The following is a 25,280-nucleotide window of genomic DNA, read 5'->3' as shown; positions in this document are numbered from 1 at the left end:
AGTGGTCATGGAACCATAATTGATGTTCACAGTGTAGATCTGGAGTCATCAAGAAAACAATTTTGGCAGCCTCCATGTGGTGAGCACCTGCCTGCTGTGTGCTAGCCGCCTACATATGTGTGTCTGCAACAACTTCGCTAGATCTGCAGGGTATCCTCTAATACAAAGTAGAAGATCTAGGTCAGAGAAAGTAAGTGACCTGCCAAGGTCACAGAGCAAAGTAGTGGAGGGGCTGTGGCTCACACCTAAGCCTCCTGTACTTTCCAGTTTCCACAATGGGTCTCAGAGAAAAAAAAAAAAAGGTTTCAGTGATGTTTCATCTCTTTATTCCAGAAGAGAAGGCAGCACATAGTAAATTTTAGAAAGATATATGCCAATGAGTTTAAATTGAGGCTCTGGGGACTTGAGGGGAGAACTACCAGTTGATAAAAGGTCATTCCTTATGGTTCAGTGTTAGCAGGTAAATGAGGCATACTGGGCTTTAAAAAGGCCCCTGCAAGTGGGCACAGCCCCGGGCTTGGTGGACATGAAGCTTGCTTTACTTGGGGGCAGCCGCCTCCTGGCCTGTCCCTCTGCAGTCAAACTGCGTTGAAGACACAGGGGCCACCCAAAAGCACCAAATGCCAGCATGGGAGGAGGACCTGCCAGGAAGGTTTCTGAAACCTCTTCCCTGCCCTGAGCCAGGCGCCTAGGGAGGACCTGGACTGGGGACTCAGTTACACATAAAAAGCTCTGCTGGGTGCCTGACTGCTTCCTGGCTTCTGGGGGATTAGTGGTGGAGGAAGGAGGAGACAGAGCTGAACTTGAGGTCTTTGCTCTTAGGGGGAATTAGTGGAGATAATGTGCTTTTTATTAAAATTTTAAACTAGTTCTGCCCCAGTGCTGGTCACCAATGCATATTCCCAGGGCCCACCCTGATCTTCTTGAGTCAGAATCTTTGCTGAAGGTCCTGGGGATGTGCATTCTATGCCAGTGTCCCTAGAGAGAACTGCCTCTGGATCTGTTCTCAACCAACCTACCAAGTTCACTGATTCAGCTCCTGCTCTTGCCTTTTACATACATTCTCTCATTATGGTGTCACATCCACCTATAGAAGCTTTGGTAACAAAAGTGAGGCCTGGAGAGGCTAATTCACTTGCCAGGCACAAAACTTCACAGTCTGGCTCTAGATAGCCACCCTGTCCTATCTTCCTGTCTGTTCACAACTAGATCTTTCCCAGGAATGCCTTCTTGCTTCATCACTCCACTCTAAGCCTTCCTCCATCTCCATGTGCCTTATGCCCTACTCATTACCTAAGTGTATGTCCTGGGTCCTAGATGATGACATGTGCTGGAGTCCCTGGCACCTGTGTCTTCTGGCCTGTGGATGCAGGGGATGGTCCTTGCACCTGGGCTCAGGATGTGTGCAGTGGGTGAAGCAGCTGTGGGGACATAAGTACTTGAGGCAGAGATGGAAGGACACAAGCATGTTCCCTCGTGGTGTCTTTGGAGGGGGCAGGACTGGATGGAATGGACAGAGAGAACTGGTATGCCCTCCCCTGCCCACATCCCTCCTCTGTCCAAATCTCTTCTGCCTTCCAGGGCTGCCTCCATGGAATTCTGGATTCTGCCACATTCTCTTTCACCATGAGCTTCTTGTCTGAAATCCTTTCCTTCACTCCAGTAGTCACTCTTTACCCTTCCTTCACATAACTCCTTTCCATCTTTCAGCTACTTCTTGTTATCCACTCCTTCAGCAGCTTTCCCTAACTGCCAAAGTTTTTGATAGCTGCTCCTTGGGCTTCCACAGTTCCTCTCCCTGTCCCTCATTCTAGCCCAACACTATCCTAGAGGGCTGTTTATATGCTCCTAACTGAACTGTGAGCTCCCCAAGGGCAGAGAGAGCCATCTCTACTCAATATTGTTTCCCTAGGATCTGGTATTAGAGTATTAGCTCAGTGAAGTTTTTTGTATGAATAAATGCCAATTGGTGGTGACTTTAGAGTCTGTAGACACTGCAAAGTCTCTACTCCATTTTATGAATCTAATTATAATACATCTTGGACTGCTTTTCACAAGCCAGAATCCAAGGAAGCCAGGCTAGAGAAAGGAGGAAGAAACTGAGGTCCAAGTGGTCAGTGACAGGTCTGATTCCGAGCCAGTGCTTTCACTGCAGCTCCCAGCTGCTTTGTTTCTGGTTCTACGACTGGAGCTCCTGAGGACAGGAACCAAGTCTTGGACATTATTTCCTGGCTTGGCAGGACACTTTGCCTATTACCACAAATATTGCCATTTACTGGGTGCTTACAAGGTGCCAAGCCCTTGATATGCATTTTCCCACAGTTTGCAACTCTCACAATATTACACAGGGCAGGAGGTACAATTATCCCCATTTACAGATGAAACAAACGAGGAAGGTTAAGTAACTGCATATTTTATCAATGTTTCTTCTAGTTCCTTTCATAAATGTATCCAGGTCCCACTGCGGCCTCACCAGACTTGTCATCAAACCCACTTTCCAGAGCAAGAAACCGAGGTTCTAGGACTACAGCTGATTCCTGTGCTTCCTGGATGCTTGGCCCACAATCTTGACTTGAACGAATCGCGCAACAAGCGCCCCTCTGCAGGCAGCGCGACGGTGACGTCTGCGTCACGTTCAGCCCCGCCCCTCGGCGCCGGAAACGCCCGAACGCCTCCTCCGGCCACGGAAGATTATGGAGCGCTCCTCCCAAGGCCGGGCTCGGAGAAGCCGGGGAACGCGACGTTCAGCCGCAACCCGACTTCCGGCAGCCTTAGTCGCCGCGGCACGGGTCAGAGGCATCCCAGGGACAAGGAAGGTGGAGGCGGCATGGCTGCCGTGGTCTCCTTCGTTGTGAGTAATGTCCCCCCTACGGACGCCGCGGGGCGTCGGGGAGGGCCAGACGCCCACCCCCAAGCAGAGGAGGCGGGGCTCTGGGAGGGGTTCCTGCTGCAGAGGCTCGTCCCTGGGGGACGGTTGCCACAAACGAGGGCACCCGTGCATCCAGCCCTGGGCACGTGTCCGTTGCATCTGTGAGCAGCACCCTCCCCCTCCTCAGACCTCAGTTTCTGTACCTGTAAAATGGGGGCTCGGGGACACTTCCGTGACTGCAAAAAAAACGGGATTTCGTCCAGTATTTTCAGAATTCCTGTCACCAGGCAGGCACCGAGAAATCAGAGCTGGGTCAGGCTATCCCGTGTGGCCGCGCAGAGCCCTGGGATCTCCTTCCCTTGCTGCATTAGCAGTCCTGAGACAGAAGAGTCTTAGAGGTGGGGACTAAGCCCCTTCCTGGTGGACCAGACACCCTGCAGCCTGGGATGGGGCAGACATGAGACATGGCCATGCAAGTAACAAGTAATGGTGTTAGCTCAGATTTACTGAGCACTTATTGCGTGCCTGGCTTTACACGAAGCCCATCACATGTGCTACTTCCACCTCACCACAACCCTGCCTGGGAGGTACTGTCCTTGCCATCCTGTTGAATGGAGGAGATATTTGAGGCCCAGAATCACAGAACAGTAACCAGTCCAAGGTTACCCAGCTAACAGGTGGCTGGAGCAGCACTCCACAGTCTTACCCCACTACACTGTTCTGAGAAATGTTTGATCTGGAAGGCAGGATGGCAGACGGGGACAATGACAAGGGCCTGCCAGTATTAAGTATGTGTCAGGTGCCGGCCCTAAGGGCCAGCATCCTTTATACTGCTGACAGTGACCCTACACTATAAGTTTCGTTATTTCTACAGATTAGACTCAGAGAGGTCACCTCACGGTCTCAGGTCACACTATAAACTGGGACTTTCGAGTTCATTGATGGTGCACTCTGCCTGCTGTATATCGCTCCTACCCCACTCTCCTCTGAGCCTCAGTTTCCCCTTCTGTGAAATGGGAGGTTTGGGCCAGAAGACCCTGGACATTGATTGTTTCCTGAGCTCACATTCTTTGACTTTTAGGTAGCATTGACATGATGTCTAGAGTCCTGGGTTTGTTCCCAGTTATCTGCAACTGGGAATGACTGGCCAAGTCCCCTGCATCGCTGAGCCTCAGTTTCCCCTTCATAAGATGTAGAGACTAGACAATCCTAATTGCAATGGCACCTTCTGGCTTTAATATTTTATGACCGTAGATGAAGAGACAAGTTGAGGTTCAGCAAAACATGCATCCCCTGAGAATTTCTAATGAATGCAAATCTGCCACTTCACTCAGAACGTCCCGGTGCTAGACTTCCAAGGGCAGATACTGTACATGGGTGAAGGGGAGCAGACACCTCCAATCAGGAGTAACTTCTGGGGGAGGCTTACTCCTCCAATGGTACAGAGCCCACTGCTGAGGTCAGACCAACCCAAGGCTGAGTGCTAGCATTCCCACTTCCCCTCAGAGCACCTCGAGCGAGCGGACCTATCCTTTCCATGCCTCAGTTTCTGAATCTGTAAAATGGGGTGCTAATAATACCAGCTTCATTTGAGATTTGGTGGAAAACATAAGCAAAAAGACAACCGCTTCTGGCCTAGAAAACCCTCAAAAAACATCTGTCTGCTGCGCCATCCTGGGGCTGGGAAAGTTCCTGAGTTTTGGACCCTGCCACCCTCTGCCCCCTGAGACCAAGGTGGTGTTAGGGGTGAGGGAGGAGACGCAGGGTCCTGCTGAGTCAGCAGGGGACCACAGATAAGAGATATAGGCGGCCCCACCCTAATACTGCTGGTGTAGGCTGCCAGGTCTGATGGTGGCTGAAGTAGCACTAACGGGCATTCCTGCACGTCCCTGGCTGGCGGCAGCCCCCCGGGGTGGGGCAGAGGCGTCTGAGGACAGAAGAGGCAGAGGAATGGTGTCAGGACTGCTGCATTGTGTGCCAGGGGCTGCAGCGAGGTGCGGGCTCGCGGTTTGAAGATGACACAGCTGACGTGCGTGCTATGCTTCAGGCTTTTATGAAGTGCATTCATATCTCGTGTCCCCAGGACAGGGCTGTGTGACATAGTACAGGATTCTCCACCTGCAGTATAGAGATGCTACTCCTGGCCTGGAGTGAGCTACAGGGGGCCAGGAGCCCTCAGAACTGTGTGTAGGATGTGTGAGTGGTTGTCCAAGAGGTGCAGGACCCCAAAATGCCAGAAGTTCTCGATTTAGGAGTCAGAAGAACTGATGTTAGTAAATGGCATAGTGTGACTCTGGGCAGGTGGCTGAACCCCCCACCTCCACCACTCAAACCTTATTCCTTCCTTCCTCTCTTCCATCATCTGTTCAACAAACATTTCTTGAGACCTGTTCCAGGCCCATGCCTGTACTGGAAATACAGCCACAAAGACAGGAATCCCACCTCCTCTTACCACGAACAAATAAGGAACCGGTTTTATAAGGGCTGATAGAAGGGCAAGTTCAGGGGCTATGGGAGTCACAAATTGCTGCTGACCCAGCATGTTGTGGGGGGGGGGGGGCAAGTTGGGGAATCAGGAGGTGAAGCCTGGTTCCGTGTCTATAGCCTCGGGCAGGTCACTAGACTTTCTGAGCGTCAGTTTCCTCCTCTTTCGCATAGGCTCAATGGCACCACTTTGGGGGTGGGGTGAGGGGAGGGGTGAGGGGGTAGGAGGTTAAGGGTTCCCCTTTGGAATAGGCCAGTGGGGAGAGAATTGGTGTGGGACTCGAGGATCTGGCCTCAGTCCCCTTTCTACTTGGTCTCACTAGGTCACCCCAAACACCTCCTCAGGGCCTCAGTTTCCTTCCCACACAGAGAGGGAGCCTGGCTGCCCAGTCTTCCACGGGCAAATGCACATGGGCAGTGGGAGCTCCAAGAAAGGTGAGCAATCAGGGAGAAGGTCCCAAAGGAGGTGGCATCGCTGAGGCCTTGGAGGGTAGCAGAGGTTGTGGGAGAACCACAGGGGTCCCTGGCAGAACCCCCGGTGTGATGGAGGAATTTAGGGGTGGGGCCTTGGGTTCAGGTAGAAGGGAGGGGAGGAGCAGGGTGGTCCTTGAGCTCTAGCATTCACTGACTGGTGGAGTTAATGACGAAGAGCAGGGCCTCTGAGTCAGGTGAGCCTGAGTTTCAAGCCTACCCATCATTGCTTCATGAAATGCCCTTGGTGGGACACCTGTGTGGCTCGGTCGGTTAAGCATCTGATTTGGCTCAGGTCATGATCCCATAGTTGGTGAGTTCAAGCCCCTGCTCCGGCTCTGTGTTGACAGTGCAGAGCCTGCTTTTGATCCTCTGTTTCCCTCTCTCTGTGCTCCTTCCCAGCTCTCTCTCTCTTTCTCAAAAAATAAATAAGCACTAAAAATTGTTTATAAAGGCCCTCAGTAAGGTTTTCACCTGTCTAAGCCTCAGTTACTGCCATCTGGGAAATGGGGATAAGATAACCCATTCATAAAGTTGTTGGATATTATATGACTCCATTTATGTGAAATGTCAGAATAGGCAGATGTATAAAGAAGAAAGTAGGTTAATGGTTTCCTTTAGCTGGAGGGTTGAGGGAATCAAAGGATGATTGTTCAGGAGCATTGGGTTTCTTTTTGTGGGGATGAAAATGTCCTAAAATCGACTGTGGTGGTGGTTGCACGACAATGTACTAAAAAGCATTGACTTGTACACTTTAAGTGGCTGAATTGGATGGATGGTGTGTGAATTATATCTCAGTAGACTGTCACAAAAAAAAAAAGGTTGTTGGGAAGATCCGATGAGATGCTACATGCCAACACATTGTAGGTGCTGTCTGAATGTTAGCTATCACTGGCACTGTTTATTCCCAGTAGCAAGTCCAGCCCTCCCTCAGAGAGGGCTGATAGACTCCAGGAGGAGGGGAAGGAGCCTGACCCACCACCGGCTGGCTAGGGGCCCAAAGCAAGGTGCATAACCTCTCTGAGCCTCAATTTTCTCATCTGTGAAATGGGGTGATTTTCCACATTTTGGCTACCTCTTGAGGACACTGTGAGGTTCAGATCAGACTGAGTTTTTTGCCAGATACAGACACAAGGTTGGATGCATCCCCACTTAGGCAGAGAAGGGCAGGGAGATTGCATGTTCCCTCTCTCTGCCTGAGGTGGGACTGGCTTCACCCATCCATTCGTCTTGATACTGAGTGCAGATTGCATTTAAGGCACTGGGCAAAGGATAGAGCAGGGCTGGCAACAACCAGAGCCCTGGACCTCAGGAGGAGCCCGGGTGGAGGGACACGCAAGGATCTCCCAGGCTAGGATTGATCAAGCCGTCATGTTATCATTCTGGGCCTCAGTTATTTCATCTGTGAAAAGGGGAAAAATAGTGTCTCCCGGGTGAAGCTGAACTGAGGCTTACAGTGACTGGCCCAGTGACTACACTTAATACGTGGGAACCATTATTATTAATTGCTATCATTAATATCATGATCAAGTGCCTTTTGTCACCCCATTTCAGCTATCTTGTTACACGGTGAATTGTGTCAGGTCTCCATCTCTCCTGTCCCTGTCCTAGATGATCAAGTCCCCCAGGTCAGGGCCTAGATGCCCCTTCCTGGTACTGTCCTTTTCAGATCCAGCCCTGGGGCTTGAAGAAGCTTCTCCTCTGTGCAGCCCCAAGCCCCTTCTTGCCCCTTCCTCTAAGACCCTTTTCTCTGGACCTGCAGGTCTGGCCAAGCAGGGAACTGAACCCCTCTCCTTCCACCCAGCTGCAGGGTAAGGTTACCAGGCCGCCCCCTGGGAGGCCTTTCTGGGCATTTTGGTTCTCACTGCGGCTGGAGCTGAGCTAGAGCAAGCTGAGCCTGGCTCAGCGTCTCCTCCCACATCCCTCCCTCTGCAGAGCTGTAAACCAGGCTGGCTGGCGACTCAGCCAGGGCCAGCAGCAGCATCTGCAGCATCCCTGTTGCTGTGGTGGATGGAGGGCAGGGATAGAGGGGTGTGCTTTCCCTTGCTGGGTGCTGCTCTCCACTCTGGACCTGCACTGCCTGCTTTGCAGCTCCCTCAGAGTGCTCTCCCCAAAACTGCCTGCTGACAACTCCTTCCCCCTTTTTCCTGGTTCCCATCTGCAGACAGCATGGTTGTCTCAGGCTACAGCCTGCCAGGCACCTGGGATAATGAGACACATTGTGTATTGAGAGTAAGGTCAAGGTCCCACCACAGCGCTACCATGAATGGGCTGGGCACCTCAGAGTGGTTCATGGAATTTCTCTGAGTCTTTTTCCCCATTTGTACAGTGTGAATGATCTGAAAGTGTCGGCACTGACATCCATCCTTCTGATTTCTTTTAACTCCCCCCGACCCTGAACCTTTTACCTTGAAACTAGGTCTCCTGTGTGACCTCAGCAACCAGGCCAGGCAAACAGGAGAGAGCTAAGATAGGGTGGGTGATGGGGGTGGTGGAGAAGCCAAGCTTTGGAGCCTGCAACCTGGGCTGGACTCATCTCCACCACCCCCCACCACCCACCCCCGCCCCGGCCAGTCCTCACCTTCCCGAACCTGTTCTCTTCATCTGTAAAATCACAAGAGTCAGACCTGAGTTATTGGAGGTGGACCCCTCTGCCAGACACACCGCTAGCAGGTGACAATAAACATGGTCTCCTTCCCCTTCAAAGTGCAGCTTAGCCTCCCAAATCTGGGCCTCTCCTGTAGAGGTCCCTGCAGATAGTGTCAGGATGGGGAATGAACTAGCGATGGACATTTTGTGGCTGAGGTGGTTCCCAGGTGGCGCGGGGGACAGGAGCATCAGTGTGTCTCCAGGTGATCTGTGTGATCCCAGCACAAAGTGTGTATGGTGAGCACAAAGCGGGGAGGCCAGAGCAGACTCCACCCCCGGGGGTCAGCAGAGGGGTCATGGGACTTGGCACCCTGTTTGCTCATTTGTTCATCCACTCAGCAAATTATTTAGTCTCCTTGAAGGCCACTGCGTGCCTGGGCCTGTGGAGGACAGAGCAGTACGGGGCTGTGTGCCAGCCCCTGGTTCTAAGCACCTTACGTGAATTAACTTACTTTTACCCTCACAACAACAGAATGGGGTAAGCACTGTTTGCCTCGTTTGGCACAGAGAAGTTAAGTACCTTGGCCAAGGTTACATAGCAGATAACTCGTAGACCTGGTGTCTGAAACCAGACAGTTCTCTGAGGTCGGTGACAAAAACGTCTCCTCATCTTCCCATTGCCCTCAGTGGGCCTGGCTTCATTTCCTTCCTGCTTATTCTGGAACAACCCACTGGGTCTTACACCTCTAGCCCTTGTTCTTACAGCTTCCCCTGTCTGCAGTGTGTTTTCTGACTCTCTTTCTCCTCTGACTGACCAACTCCTAGTCATCCTTCAGTGCTCAGCTGTGGCAACACCTCTTCCAGGAAGGCTTCCTTGGTGCCCTTTCCACCCCTGGCTGGGTTAGGCTCCTCTGCTGGCCTCTCTTCGCTCCCTTTCCCCCATCTCCCACTTATCTCTCTTGTCGCAAGCATCTGTTAATTTATTTTTTTAATGTTTATTTATTTTTGAGAGAGAGCAAGCACAAGCGGGGGGGGGGGGAAGGGCAGAGAGAGAGAAAGACAGAGGATCCGAAGCAGGCTCTGCGCTGAGAGCAGAGCCCAATTGGGGCTTGAACTCACAAACTGTGAGATTATGACCTGAGCCGAAGTAGGACACTCAACCAGCTGGCCCACCCAGGTGCCCCAAGCATCTGTTAATTTAGGTGCCTTCCCACCAGACTGTGAGCCCCTTGCCCTCACCTTGGCACCCCCTGTGCCTGCCACCATATGTGGTAAGTCTTGATTGTTAATAATGTTGTGAATAGTGGGCAAGTCTAGTATCTCTGTTTCATAGAGGGAGAAGCTGAGGCACAGAAAGGTGACATGACCTACCCAAGTCACAGTAACAGAGCCGGCATTTGCTGGGATGGCCTCAGTCTCGAGGAAGAGACTTTGGAAGGTGTCAGAGAACTTTGTAGTAGCCCTTGCTTGAGGTCTGACAGGCAAATGGCCAATAGTAGTAATAACAATATTAAATAATAATAATAGCAGTCCCACTTAAGAGCTTTTCCTGTGTCTCGGGCATCATGCTAAGCACGGTGTGTGAATACTTTCACTTCTGCCTTACTCTTTCCTTATGAAGTAAGTGTTATGATTAACCCTATTTTAGAGCTGGGGAAATCGAAGCTCAGAGAGGTTAAGTGACATGCTCAAGGTCACACAGCAGTGATTTACCAAACCAGAGTTTAAACTTTTTAAATGATTTATTAATGGCTAAAAGCCCAGAGGCCCAAAGGGTAGATGATTGAAAAGCCTCCCTGTCTTCTGTCCCCAGCCACCCAGCTCCTCCCCTGGAGGCGACTAGGATGATTCACAAATGTCCTTCAGAGCAGGTCTGTGTGTTCACAGACAAACCTGGGTTTGTGTTATTCAGAGCCAGGTTTTAAACCCACACCTATGAGATTCCCTGTCACCCACAGAGGCTCAGGGCTTGACACAGAGTGCCCACCATGCCCTGGCAGAGATTTGGAGACCCCAAAAGCCTCTGTCCTCTGCCCGAGTTCCCTCTCCCCACTGCCATTGTGCCTCTTCAGCAGTTGGCTGAGGGCCTGCCTCGCTCGACTCAGGCTGTAGCAGAGCCTGGGCACGGGTCCAGGGCCCTGCCCGGCAATGGCAGAAGGGCTGCGGCAAGCCATGGGGGACCCCTTCAACCCAGTCTGACATGCACTTTACTATCCCTCATGGTGGTAGCCCAGCATAGGGGAACAGCTCATGCAAAGGCAGGGAGGCGAGAATGAGCACAGGGGTATGGAGGTGCCATGGTCTTTGGGTACAAGGAGACTTGGGTCCGAGTCCCGACTCCACCCCTTCCTGCTGTGGAACCAGATGGGCCTGCCTCCTTAAGGAGCCTCTGTTCTCTCAGGACACTCATGAGGATTAAGAGACAAAGCACCTGCTTGGGGAATGTAATAGGTCCCCGATAAGTTGGTAGTCGGCTTGTTTTAATTACGAAGGCCTCTGTTCTGAGCTTTTCCAAATTTCTACCTGACCCCTGGAAAGAGGGGATGCAAGATCCTCAGCTCTCCCTTCCTTTCTACATGCCGAAGGAATTGAATGTGAATAAACATTAGGTTGTATTATTATTGTTGTCGTTGGTATTATTATTACTCTTACTTGGTGCCCAGAGAGTGGTGTCCTTGGGTATGTAGACCCCAAGGACCTCACCCTATCCTACTCCCGGGTGACACTCTGAGGGGAAGCCCATGGCAGGAGTTTACCGTCTTGGGGGCAGAGCAGCAGGGGACCTGTGTGTGGAGGTTCGAGTTTTGAAGACCAGGGGAAGGGGGATAACAGGAAGCTGGCTGGGAGTAAGAGCATAGGGCTGGGAATGGGGTGTCTTGGTCAGTAGCCATGGCCTGCCTGAGCTCCAGTTTCCTGTGTGGAATTGGGGTCATCTGTCCTTTCCCATTAATATCGTGAGATTTGGCATGCTCAGGCAGGGGAATACATGAGAGAATATCTGCCACCTGCAAAGCCAAGGTCATGAGCAGTCAGCCCACAGGCTGATGTGGCCTGTGGAGCAGCTTGGTCCAGCCCCTCCCCCAACCAAGGGTATTAAAAAAATTCGTTTGGAAATAATGGTCATGGTTGCACAGCATTGTGAATGTAATTAATGCCACTGAATTGTACACTTAGAAATGGTTAAAATGGTAAATTTTATGTTATATATTACACTATGATTAAAAAGTGCAGAAAAAGAGGATTCGAATCAATTGCTGTTATCAGAAAAACAGAGACCACTTTATGGGGGTCAGTAGCGACAATTTTGAAAAGCCAAATAGGAGGCAGTAAGGGCGTGGTTACCCAAACTTGTGACCTGGACACATGGAGGATGGGCTGGCTTTGGAGGGCACAGTGGCTTTGGAGGAGACCCAGGCACTGCACAGAGAGCTGGGAAATACCCTGGCCTCTTCCTACCTGCCAGTCTTTCTTTAATGCCTCCCATTGGCTGAACCTAACCAGAGTCTGTTGGCAGAGGAGCTTGGGAATGTAGTTTCCCAATGAGCACTTGGGATGCCAAGAAAGCAGAGGAAGAGCAGGGAATGGGTCTGAGATCATATAGCAAATGACTAGTACAGTTGTCCACATCTGACAGCTGGGTCATTTAACATAAAAATCTGATTCATAACTTTTTCCGAAACATCCTTGAGCCCCCTGTCCTGGCAATGACCCTGTAGACAGGGAAAGGAAACGAAAGGAAAGGAAAGGAGAGGAGAGAAGAGGAGAGGGGAGGGGAGGGGAGGAGAGGAGAGGAGAGGAAGACAGGGCATGGGGGTCAGCAAGGCCCACCTCTGCCGAGTCATGCTGGGGCACTGCCTTGGGCAGGCCAGCTGAGGAGTCCTGAAAAGCTTAGAGTCTCCAGTTTTCTGACCAGCACCTAATGAGGCATGAAGGGACCCCCAAGTCCTTTAGAGCAGGGATAGACGAGAAGCCATGAGGACCCTGAGCCGGGTGGACAGAACAGGCAGGGCCAGGGGAACTGACAGGGCTGGATCGGCCTTTAGAAAGAGCACACCGGGTATCCAGGACTATGGGAATACCCTAGCTCTTGGAGACTCTCTGGTTCTGTGGAGGTTTTGTTTGTTTGCTTTTTGTTTTATTTTTCTTTCTGAGGCTGTCAGGCCCTTTGTTCATACCAAATCTTCCAGGAAAGCCCAACATGTTAACTCATGGCAGAACTATCCTGGAGGAGGAGGTTGGGCGGCCTGAAGTTCTCCTCTGAAAATCCCTGAGGCGATACTCAGGAAGGGTCTCAGACCTGTCCAAGGTCACACATGGCATTTGAGGAGATCTGTGCTTATGCCACAGGCCTCTTGGCTCCCAAGATGCTGAGAACACTGGCTTTGGAGTCACTTGGACTGGAGACAAATCCCCACCATAGCTCAGTGACCTCAGACAAGGACCCTCACCCCTTGTTAGAAGGGGATGCCAGTATCTCCCTCGTAGGATGTGGGGAGGGGAGGAGAGGTTTATGCTTGTCAGGTGCCCACACAGTGCATGGTTACCTAGGTTATCATGGTTACCAAGGGGCCAGTCCCATGGCTATTACGATGACACAGGCTGCCCTCTGACCCCCAAGATGGGGAGAACTCCCCAGATTCTTCCTACCTCTCTTCCTGCTCCCTCCCAGGCCACACAGCCGGCAAGAATTTGTCCTCTGCAGGGATGTGCAGGGAGAAAGTCTCCTTTTTTGATGAAACAGCAATGAGGTGATGTCTGGGTTTTTTATATCCCCATTGCTGAACTGGTGCCAGACACAAGAGTACAAGCCAGATTCCATTAGCCACATTTGTCCTATGGACTCCTAGCCCTGTGGGGACCTCCCAGTGGTCCAGTGTGAGACCCAGCAACTGGGAAGACATTGGCCAGGGCCAATGAAAGCAGTTACAAGATGTGACACCTCCCCTGGGGACCCAGGCAGGGTCTTAAGAGTCTGCCTTACTCAAGAGCCTTTCCTTTTAGGGGTGCCTGGGTGGCACAGTCGAGTTATGCGTCCAACTCTTGGTTTAGGCTCAGGTCATGATCTCACAGTCATTGGGATCAAGCTGTGCTTTGGGCTGGTCACAGAGCCTGGTTGAGAGAATCTCCCCCACTAGTGTGTGCGAGCTCTCTCTCTCTCTCTCTCAAAAAAAAAAAAAAAAAGAGTCTTTCCTTAAAAAAAAAGAGACATGGTTACATTTTTCTTCTTGCCAATGTAAGAAATCCTTTGAGGTGTAGGAGTTACTACTAACCCCATTTTTGAGAATAAAGTGAGGCCTAGATAGGTTAATTACCTTGCTCTGAGGAACCCATCTGTAAGTGTCAAGTCATGGCTTAATCCTGCTAATCTATTGTCAGTCAGACTTCAGAAACCTGAGTGCTCATTATCATTCTGCTCAACCAAAGTATCAATGGTCTGGAGAATTTGAGATTGTTGGTGATAATATCATAGGATTATATTTTAAATGGGGGGAAAATCCCTCAAAGTAGCATGCACTTGTTAAAAAAAATATTCAGTTACAAAAATGTCTGAAGTAGATAGTGAAAGGCCCTGCAACCCTACTTTCCAGAGATAAGCTCTGGAACCACTTACTATATTCTTCCAGGTTCTTTTATGCATTTACAAGTAAGTGTTAATATTTATGTTTTAAGAAGATTGTACATTCTGTTTTGCAACTTGCTTTTTGCAAGTAACAGTAGCTCTTGAAATACAGAGGTTCCTAACCACTCAGATCTGTGGGGGAAGCGACTGGTAAAGTTTTAATGCGAAATTCTGTTTTGTGTATGTGAGTGGAGGGATGGTGATTATGAGTATCATCAGAATTTCTAAAAAGATTCGGACCCAAGCCCCTTGTATTTCAGCTGGAGAAAACAAGGCCGAAAGGGGAAAGGCAGGTGAGTGGGGAGCCCAGCCCCTCAGGGTGGCCTTGAAGGATGACAGGGAGAATGCTGCAGTTGCTGGCCCTGGGCACCCTGCCCTGGCCCCGAGAGGAACTGCGCCCTGCGGAACCAGAAGGAGGGTGAGGGAGTCAGCCTTGCCTGAGCTAGCAGACAGGGCTTCTGCAGTCCTTGCCAGGCCAAGATTTACGGCCACCAGGAGCTGGAGGTTACAGAGAAAGAGCCTGGTGCAGCACTTGGGAAGGGAGCCGTCCGCAGTGCCTGCAGTGAGCCAGCTACTGGTCTGGCTCCTCTGGGCTCAGGAAAGCCCTCTGAGGTGCAGGCCTAGAACATGGGGATGGAAAAAGGGTGGGGTCAGAGGGCACTCTTGGGATCAGAACCCCCTGACCCCTACCCAGCTGGTGTTGGGATCCCTGCCCTGTTGGAGAGGATGCTGAGAACAGAGCCTGGCCAGGTTCTTGTTACTGAGCTAGTAGCAAGAAGTTGCTAGAGAAGGGGCAAAGGACAGAGTGACCAGCACAGGTAGAATGACATGAGGAATTTCAGAGGAGGTCCAGATGGCTGGAGCTCAGAGCAGAAGGGTGGGGTAGGCGAAGGGAGAGGCTAGGAGCATCGTGCCATGTGGAGAGCTGGACCAGGGAAATTTTGAGAAGGGTTCAGGCAGGGGCTCACCATGTCTCAGATGCAATATTTGAAGGCTCCCTCTGGGGACTGGATCGGAAGGGATCGTATGGGAAGGTGGTGAGGAAGCAATGGCCAGCGGCCATGTGCCACACTGGGCGGAGTGTAAACAGGGCTGGGCCACTGAACCGGCCAGAAGGCTCACACCTTTGGCTTCCTGTCCCACGTCCCTACCCAGCTGGGCCAACAGAAGCCTCACCGTCAGAGTTTCATGCCGGCACCCTCGCTATCAGATGAGCATCACCCCTGCACCTCCAAACCCACCTCTAGTTCCTCTAATTCTGGTGGCTCAGGAAGGTGGGCATTCACAGGGTGGGTAATCATAACAGTACCAGGCTGTGTTCACTTCTTTCCATGGTGTCTCCACATTGGCTCCAAGAGGTAAGGACTGTTACTCTCCCTGGTTTATAGAAGAGGAAACAGGCTTGGGGAAGTTGAGAGCCTTGACCAAGGCCCCACAGCTGCTGAGTGGTGGCAGACAGAGCCAGGACACAGATCCAGGGTTCCCAGTGCCATTGAGAGCCCCTGAGTCCCCCAAATCCAAAGACCAAACCCAACCCTTCCTCATTTTTCCTTTCACTCGATTCATTCGTTCGCTTGTTCATTCATTCATTCATTCACATTCTCATGAGCCCCACTGTGTGCCTGGGTATGTCAGGCACTGGAAAGGCAGCAGCCCCTCCACTCTCAGGGGGCTACCCTGTGTGCAAAGAACAGAAGCTTTAGTAGAAACCACATGGTAGGGACCCAGCAGACCAGAGGCACTACCAACCCTATCCCTTGATGGCATCCACCAGACACAAATACCAGCAGCGTCCTCTTTGAGAACAGCATCTTCTTGGTACTCAGGCAGGTGAGCTGGGTGGGGGCAAAGGAGTCAGCCAGATTGGGGGTTACTGGGTAAGAGATCTGGGTAAGGCTAACGTGGAGGGACAGAGAAGGGATATCTTTCAAAGGGCAACCCATGGGAGGTTATAAGGTATTCTGTTATCTTGTGGGTGAGCCTTGCAGAGGAGGTGCAGAGAGTTTGGTGAGGAGCAAATGGGAAGCTGCTGGGGGCAGAGGCTGGCTCTGGGCCTGCCAGGATGGCGTGGCAGAGGCTGCTGGCCAGGTGAGTGAGAATGCTTGTGCCACACCCCCTCCCCGGGGGGCAGGCCCATCTGGCTCGAGAATGGGGCCAAGCAGCTTTCTGGGCACCTGGCAGGCCTGTTATGCGGCTGTGGCAACCGGAGCCTGTCATGAAATCCAAGTCCTCAACCCAGACAGCATTTCATCTCCTGCTTCAGCAGGGATTTACCCAGAGGGTGGAGAGCTGGTGCTGAGGACCAAGTAGATTGTGGTTCACATCCCAGCCACAGATAATAACGCATTTAATATGGAACAGTGATCGATGTGGTGTGCTCCTTGTATACCAGGCATTTGGCATTACTGCTTTTGGTCCTTGTGGCAGCCCTGTGGAATGGGCATCAGAGGAGACCGAGGCACAGGGAGGGTGAGTGATTTGTTCAGGGTCACACAGCTAAAAACAGCTGAACCTGGGTCCAAGCCCAGGTCCATGTGATTCTGGGCTGGGCTCTTCCTAGCTGTATTATCTCTCTCCTAGCCCAACAATTTTCCAGCTGTGTGAGCCTCCATGTTTTCACCTATGAAAATGGGGATGACAGGTGTGCCTACCCCACGGGGTTATTGTGCAGATTAAGGGAGACAGTCGAATTGAATGATTTTAGTGTGGAGTCTGGCACATACTGAGTGCATGGCAAATGTCACTGCTATCATCATCGCCACCATCACCACCATTATTACCGATGGGCTAGAAGCCACCTGAATGATCATCCGATCCAGCCTCCTTGTACAGATGCGGAAACTGAGGTCTGAACAGGGGGCGGTGGATCACACAGTTGGTGAGCCGTGAGGGAGTATCAGAAATCCTCATGAGTCAGGCCTGCCACCTCCAGCCTCCCCACCCTGCAGTGATGAGTGTCAGGCCTTCCCATGAATGTAGCCCCAACGGGGGTCCCAAGGGGCACTAACCCAGCTTTATACCCCCAGCTACCTAAGGTGGAACAGATGCAGCTACAGCACCAAGAGTTCCTACAGATGTGGCTGGCCGCCTTGCACAGGAAATTTGTCCTGTTCCACCTTGGAGAACCCACTGCTCTATCCTGGAGGCTTCCTCTACCTCACAGCCTCAGGACGCCACTTTCTTCCTAGACGTGGCTTGAGAGCCCTCTGGTGGCCACCTAGGGCTTCAGCTTCAGAGTCTGGGCATCATGGAAGTCCCGCTCTGCCCCAGCTGGGAGCCCAGTTCGCATGTGTGTCTTTTTTTTTGTTGTTTTTTTCTTTTAGTGTTTATTTATTTTTGAGAAAGAGAGAGAGGGGCGGATGGAGACAGGATCTGAATCAGGCTCCACGCTGACAGCGGCGAGGCCGATGCAGGGCTTCAACTCCAGAACCGTGAAATCATGACCTGAGCCAAAGTAGGACGCTCAACCAACTGAGCCCCCCAGGTGCTCCAGCCCCACTGAGTGTCCCAACCTTGGTGCTAAGGTCCGAACTGTGCTCCTGTGTGGCATAGGATCCATCCGGTGGGGTGTTAATACCTCATCCCCAGACCATCACCCTTTTGGTCCCCGGGGTGTCCCAGTTCTGGATGCCCACTTACCACAGTACCCCTTGTGATACAGAGGATCTGGTTTTTATTATGTAGGATTCTGGGTTTCCTTTTATTTTGCTTAGGAAAATCCATGGGATGGCAGGTAACTGTGGCTTTTTGTTGTTGGAGCCAGCTTGGCAAAAATCTGTCCTCCTCCAGCCACAGAGAGTGACAGGGAAGTTAGGAGAGTTGGACTCTGTCTGAGTGGGTCTGTCAGGAGGACCTCACACTGATGGCCTTTGGAGGCCCTGAGCTCTAAGAACCTGCCTGCTCTGACCCAGTGTCCCTCCTCTGATTCAGTCAGGGGTCAAGCAGAAATACCAGGCCACAGAGAGGAAGGGATTTGTCCCAGGTGTTTGAACTTGAGCAATTATGGGAGCCGCTTAAGCAGTCTCTGCAAGGATATTGTCATCGAGTCTGGACATCGAGGCTGGAGCTTGAAGACATAGAGCAGGCTGTCAGCAAGGGCAGAGGTATATCATGTATGGGAAGGACAAGAACATTCTGGGATCCACAGGAACAAGCTGGAACCCTCATGGGCAGACTGGAACCCCGGTTGGTTCTTGCTGCTGCCAACCTTGAGGGGTGTATGTGGGGTTTCTGGAGAGACCAGGGCCCTTCTCATAGATCTAAACACACACACCTGGCTTAGCAAGTGTCAAAGCTGAATGCTGATCCCAGGGTAGGAGAGGCAGTTGCAGACCAGCCACTGCCTTGAGACAGAGAAACTGAAGGAACCCCCATGAAGAACTGCTTTTTTGTTCCTTTTCCTGCTTCTGTTCTTGCTAGGACCTGCCCCCCTGCCTTACACATGCCTTCTTATACAGGTAATGTATGTCCTCCTTGTAAAGGTCAAGAAATCGATGATTTCTCTGGAGTCTTCCAGCACAACAGATAACATCTAAGGAGTGACCAGGGCCATCATGAACATTTTCCAAGACCTCTGACACACCAAGACCCCTGGCTTCAGGGCATAAGTGACTTATGGTGGACACCTAAACTGTTGTCTTTGTTCACGGGTGCCTGAGAAGACACAGGCATTGGACCATAGACCTCAATAAAAACCCCAGACTCCAAGCAAAGATGAAACTCACTCTTCTTTCCTTTCCAAGTCTCCTGGATGCTCTGTCCAAATCTACACACACTCCCTATCTTTAATAAACTCTGCTCTCACTTCTTCTTGGATTGCATTTGATTCCTATCCCGCGTGAAGCCAAGGACCCTCTTGGCTAGTTGTGCGGGTCCCCCCCCCCCCCCCGCCCGGGTCCTTGGGCCCAACCAGCCCGCATCAGCCTCATGCCCACAAAATGAGCCAGTCCCTCCGCTTCAATATGTGGGAGCTACAAAAAGCATTGCCGTTTCACTTCTGTCCCCCTGAATCTTTCATAAGAACCTCTCCTGTGCCCCAACCAGGGAAGGGAATTGTGAGAAATGTCATTCAACCTAGCCAAATTCACACCTTATAGACCTACCATAGCCTCTGAGGTGTCCATCAAGAGCCTTCTAGCTGTTGGTATGGATTTGTCCATTCCCTCATGTCCCCGGGCCCTCCCCAACTTCCATTATCCATCAGAGAAAAGAGCCCAGGCTTTGGAGGCCCACAGACCTGGGCTTACACTCTCAATCTGGCATTTATGAACTGAGTTTTGAGCCTCAGTTTCTCTGTGTGTAAAAGAGGGTTAATAGTGCACAACCTGCAGAGGTAACATGAGGATTGAAGATAATGCATAGAGGGGTGCCTGGCTGGATCAGTTGGTAGGATATGCAACTCTTGATCTCGGGATTGTGAGTTCGAGACCCACGTTGGGCATGGAGCCTACTTAAAAAAAAAAAGAGCCTCATTAATAAAGAAAAGAAAGGGAGGAAGAAAAGAAAAAAGAAAATGCATATAACATACCCAGGAAGACATGTTCAGGTAACCTACTTAATATTAATCTGAGGGGCACTTGGGTGGCTCAGTCGGTTAAGTGACTGACTCTTGATTTTGACTCAGGTCGTGATCCCACAGTCGTGAAATTGAGCCCCTAGTCGGGCCCTGTGCTGAGCGTGGAGTCTGCTTAAGATTCTCTCTCTCGGGGCGCCTGGGTGGCTCAGTTGGTTAAGCATCCAACTTCAGCTCAGGTCATGATCTCGCGGTTTGTGAGTTTGAGCCTCACATCAGGCTTTGCGCTGACAGTGGAGCATGCTTGGGATTCTCTTTCTCTCCTTGTCTGTCTCTGCCCCTCAGCCACTTGTGTGCAGGTGCACACGCTCTCCCTCTCTCTCAAAAATAAATAACTTAAAAAAAAAGATGCCCTTCCTCTCTCTCCCTCTCTGCTCCTCCCCTGCTTGCTCTCTTTCTCTCTCTCAAAAATAAATATTAACTTGAATAAAGCACAATTGATCATTTTAATCTGCCCTTAATAAAATAATGATCCCACGGTAATTTACTTGGAAAAATGGTTTGATTCCAGTGCTGGGACAGAGAAAATACAAGATGAGCCTGGAAACATCATGAGGTACCAGAGAATAAGGAAGTGCTAAAAAAAAAAAAAAAGTGGGGTCATGTTGAAAGGAGCCAACCTAAAGGAATTCCTAAGGGCCAAAGCTGGGAAAAATGATCAGCAAAATAAATAATGATAGGTTTGGATTATAACTCAATATCCATAAGCTCAAATGGCTAATAAATAATTGAATTTAAATAAATAATTGACAATGGAGAAATAAGTAATTGAACAAATAAATTAATGGGGAAGAAAGGGCAACTCTTCCTGGCAGAATTTCAACTAATAAATGTAGAAGGAATCAGGGAACTAGAAAATCATCATTAAGGGGCGCCTGGGTGGCGCAGTTGGTTGAGCGTCCGACTTCAGCCAGGTCACGATCTCGCGGTCCGTGAGTTGGAGCCCCGCGTCGGGCTCTGGGCTGATGGCTCGGAGCCTGGAGCCTGTTTCCGATTCTGTGTCTCCCTCTCTCTCTGCCCCTCCCCCGTTCATGCTCTGTCTCTCTCTGTCCCAAAAATAAATAAAAAAACGTTGAAAAAAATTGAAAAAAAAAAAAGAAAATCATCATTAAGCAAACACAACAGTAATGCCTCAGTCTTTCCCCCACAAGATATTCATTAATTCCAAAGGAAAACCAGGAAGGCGGAGAAACGTGATGGACACATCCTCAACCAGGTGGCCATGATTGACGTTACCAATAGTTTTTTTTTTTTTTAATGTTTATTTATTTTGAGGGCAGGGGAGGGGCAGAGAGAGAGGAAGAGAGAGAATCCCAAGCAGGCTCTGCACTATCAGTGCATAGTCTGATGAGGGGCTCATTCCCATGAACTGTGAGATCATGACCTGAGCCAAAATCAAGAGTCAGATGCTTAATTGACTGAGCCACCCAGAAGCCCCAACATCACCAATAGTAAGGTATATCGCCATCATGTATCATGTCTCCCCTGGTATATGCTGATAAGAGTACGTCACTTTTTCGTATTGCCAAAAATGTATAATGCTTGAAGTTTGTAAAAGAGAGGAGAAATGGAAAAACTGTCAGCAACCAGAGGAGACTAAAGAGACACAATGGGGGCACCTGGGTGGCTCAGTTGGTTAAGCATCTGACTTCGGCTCAGGTCATGATCTCACTGTTTGTGGGTTTGAGCCCTGCATCAGGCTCTGTGCTGACATCTCAGAACCTGGAGCCTGCTTCAGATTCTGTGTCTCTGCCCCTCCCCCACTCACACTCGGTCTCTCTCTCTCTCTCTCTCTCTCTCTCAAAAAATAAATAAACATTAAAATTTTTTTTTAAAAAAGAGAGAGAGACGATAATGAAATGCAATGAGAGATCGTGGATTGGACCCTGAAACGGAAAAAAGACATCAGTAGGAAAACCGGTGAAATGTGAATGAGGGCTGTAGCTAAAATAGTTACGGTATAGTATCGATGATTTTGAGCATTGCACTATGGTTAGATAAGGTGTAAATATCAGACAAAGCTGGGTGAAAGGTAGGTGGCATTTTTGTAACTTCTCTGTGAATCCAGAAGTATTTAAAAATGAAAAGTTTAGGGGCATCTGGTTGGCTCAGTTGGCAGAGCATGTGATTCTTGATCTTGGGGTTGTGATTTCGAGCCCAACATTGGGTATAAAGCTACTTAAAGAAAAGAGGAGGAGCGCCTGGGTGGCGCAGTCGGTTAAGCGTCTGACTTCAGCCAGGTCACGATCTCGCGGTCCGTGAGTTCGAGCCCCGCGTCGGGCTCTGGGCTGATGGCTCGGAGCCTGGAGCCTGTTTCCAATTCTGTGTCTCCCTCTCTCTCTGCCCCTCCCCCGTTCATGCTCTGTCTCTCTCCGTCCCAAAAATAAAAAAAATAAAAAAAAGAGGAAAGTTTAGGGACACCTGGCTGGCACAGTCAGTGGAGCATACAACTCTTGACTTTGGGGTTGTGAGTTCAAGCCCCGTGTTGGGTGTAGAGATTCCTTAAAAGCTTTAAAAAAAAAGTTTAAAATAATTTTACAGATTCAAACGGAAGTATTGTGAAATGTCTCCTACCTTCTCATGTCTTTCAGCCACCCAGGTCTCTTCCCCACAGGCATCAATGTTATCAGCTTCTTCTGTTTCCTTCCAGAATAATCTATGTGTATGCCACAACTAGTCTAGATTGTATCTATGCTGTTTTACTCATCTGGCCTCTTGGCCTCTGACTTCCATATTTTGCAAATGCCTGGTGATCCTTGGCTGCTTCCTCAGCTTTAAGGGAGGTACTGACAGCTGAGTGATCGCTCTGGTGGACGTGGGCTTGTCCACCATGGTCCTCACTGACCAGGATCCCTGTTTCACCTGTTTTTAATGTGATCCCCGCCCCCACTATGCTGGTTTTCTTTTCTGAGAGTAGACCTCAGTCTTCTGTGGGAGGGAAGGGGGAAGTTGTCTGACAGAGTCGGGAAAGGATCTGGGGGGTGTCTGACTCCTTTTCAGATGTTCACCCGATCCTCCAAATTTTACTCAATTCTTCACTTCCACTTCCAGACTTTTCTGGTGCCACCAGTTCCTGGATCTTTGGGGTCCTGCAGTATCAATTGGGTTGCTTCTTGGCTTCCCTTCTTGTGGCTTAGGATTCAGCTAAGTCAGTAACCTTTTATCCATTTGCTTTCAGCTTTCAGTGTTGTTCCTGTTGTCTCTTGTTCTCACGGCTCTTGTAGATTTCCACCTTAAAACAATCCCTTTAACCATAATGAGATACCACTTCACACCCATTAGGATGGCTGTTATTGGGGTGCCTGGGTGGCTCAGTCGGTTAAATGTCTGACTCTTGATTTTGGCTCAGGTCACAATCTCATGATTCGTGGGATTGAGCCCCGAGTCAGGCTTTGCGCTGACAGTGCAGAACCTGCTTGGGATTCTCTCTTTCCCTCTCTCTCTGCCCTTCCCCTGCTCGCGGTCTCTCTCTCTAAATAAATAAACTTTTAAAAAATGGTTAAAATAAGTTGAATGCTATACATTCTACATTATCAAAATTATAAGACCCCTTAACGTAGGTTTTTAGTTGTTGTTGTTGTTTGTTTTTTAGTAAGCTCTACATCCATCATGAGGCTCAAGCTCATGACCCCAGGATCAAGAGTCACATGTTCTGCTGACTGAGCCAGCCAGGTGCCCTCCCCGTCCTAATGTAGTTTTAGTGAGATTTCAGAAGGGTGTGGAGATACATGAAGTCACTCCCTTACCCAGAAGATTCAGGTGTTATTTAAAAGAGGGTGTTTTATTTGCCAGGTGTAGGGTCAGTTTTCTGATTTTATTATTGATTTCTAGTCTTTTAGATTGCAATCTAAGAATGATTTATGAATTCTGATTCTACTATGTTAGTTTATTGATATTTCCTTTGTTCCCTAATTTATGGCCTTTAATAATTGTAATCATTACTAATCATTTGGCGCTTGCTAGGCATTGCTCTAGAAACATTACCTACAATATCCAGTGCAATTCTCCTGACATCTGTATAAGTCCCATTTTCCAGATGGGAAAGCTGAGGCTCAAAGAAGCTAAGTTATGTGCTCCTACATACACAGCCAGGAAATGGCTGAGCTGAACTAATATTAACACAAGTAGCAGCTTCCATTGAAGGAGGGTTTATAGGTTGCCAGGCACTGAATATAAGCTGTACAATTTAATCTCCTTAACCACATAAGGAAGCCCATCAGCCCCATTTGTAAAATTTGTAAAATTGGAAAGTAAGGTCCAGTTGGGAACTTGAACCCAGGTGGGATTCAGATCCTGGCCTCTTCAGTTGCAGCAGTGGAGGGCGGTTTGGCTCTCTCGGGGGCACCTGTGAGGCAGAGCAGAGCTGTTTGAGAAGCAGCCTATTGTGGCAGCAATGGAGCCAGGACGAGGTGAGCAGAATTTTGCTCCTGGGAGGACCAGGGATGATGTAATGAGAACATTTGCAGCAGGAAGAGATGGGGGTGGAGGAGGAGTCCCCAGGAGCTGCTAGGCCCTTCTGCCCCTTGTGGGGGCGCTGTGCCAGGCCTGGCCTGGGCTGGAAGAATATGGAGCTGCCCACCCTCAGCAGGTGCAGGACTGGCGTTATTAGTGAGGGCTTGACAAAGTCACCTCTTTCCTCCTTCCAGAAAGGATCTGAGGTAACTTTTAGTAATTTGTAGGGTAAAAATAATAAAAATGGCAAACAAATTGAAGTAGAGGAATAGTAATCACATAGGAAGAAGAATCCAGAAGGAAGATTGAGACACAGGGATGTGGTGGGGCTGCCTAACAATTACACAGGAAGGGAAAGGGTGGCAGTTAGTGTCACTTGTGTGCCCTCTAGTGGGCATCAAGAGAAATAATACTTAATTTGTGCAACATATATTTATTAATGCACCAGTATGGCAGGAGGGTTGGAAGGACATGCTGGGAGATTCTGTGTGTCAGAAAGAGGAGGGGACTTATTGAAGGGCACACGGTGCCAGGAGCATATCTTCGATCATTTTATGACCACAAGAACTCCCAACCTTCCTCTGATTGGATGAAACCTCACAATGCAGGTATGGGTGGGGGAAGGAGAAAGCATGGGCCCTGCTGTCATCAACCCTGACGCCCAGCTCAACATTGTTGCCTGGTGAAAGTAGGAAAGTTCCTCAGCTTCTCAAGGTCTTGGCAGGCTCACCTGAGACTGAGGGTTATTGTAGCCCCCACCTCTTGAGAATGGTGAAGGTTAACATAAAGAGATTGGATGTCAAAGGCATACAAAGGTGCTTGGCCCCTAATGAGTGCAGAGTTCTCAGGAGAAACCGTGGGGCACCTGAGTGTCTCAGTCAGTTGAGCATCAGACTTTGGCTCAGGTCATGATCTCGTGGTTCATGAGTTTGAGCCCCACATCAGGCTCACTGCTGTCAGACTGTCAGTATCCTCTGTCTCCCTGTCTCTACCCCTCCCCTGCTTGCACTCTCCCAACAGAATAAATAAATATTTTTTGTTTAAAGGAGGAGAAACTGAGGTTCAAAGAGTTAGACAAGCCAGCCCAACATCAGCCAGCTCAATACAGCAGAGTAGAAAGTGAATAGGGCTTGGAGAAAAGTTTTAAAACATCCTCTTCCAACCAGGATGTGATGTTATTGTTAGTAATGGTGTATTTTTATTTATTTTTTAATGTTTATTTA

At 49.9% G+C, this 25,280-nt stretch overlaps 1 protein-coding gene across 6 annotated transcripts in view; it reads left to right on the top strand.

Moving 5' to 3' along the window:
• Positions 1 to 2,631: 2,631 nt before the first annotated feature.
• The window catches only part of AP1B1 (adaptor related protein complex 1 subunit beta 1), an 81,397-nt gene continuing 58,748 nt past the window's right edge, over positions 2,632 to 25,280 (top strand). For 2 of the 6 annotated variants that reach the window (XM_030335944.2, XM_032595477.2), the window contains exon 1: positions 2,833 to 2,851. The gene's annotated coding sequence lies outside the window, so the exon portion shown is untranslated. Of the gene's footprint in view, positions 2,852 to 25,280 lie in introns of all 6 variants that reach the window. The other 4 variants (XM_032595479.2, XM_032595478.2, XM_032595480.1 and 1 more) reach the window with 3 other exon arrangements.

This window comes from Lynx canadensis, chromosome D3 (assembly GCF_007474595.2).
Source record: "Lynx canadensis isolate LIC74 chromosome D3, mLynCan4.pri.v2, whole genome shotgun sequence".
NCBI classification, from domain to species: domain Eukaryota; kingdom Metazoa; phylum Chordata; class Mammalia; order Carnivora; family Felidae; genus Lynx; species Lynx canadensis.
Note: the sequence above shows the minus strand (reverse complement) of the source record. Positions and strands in the feature narration are given on the sequence as shown.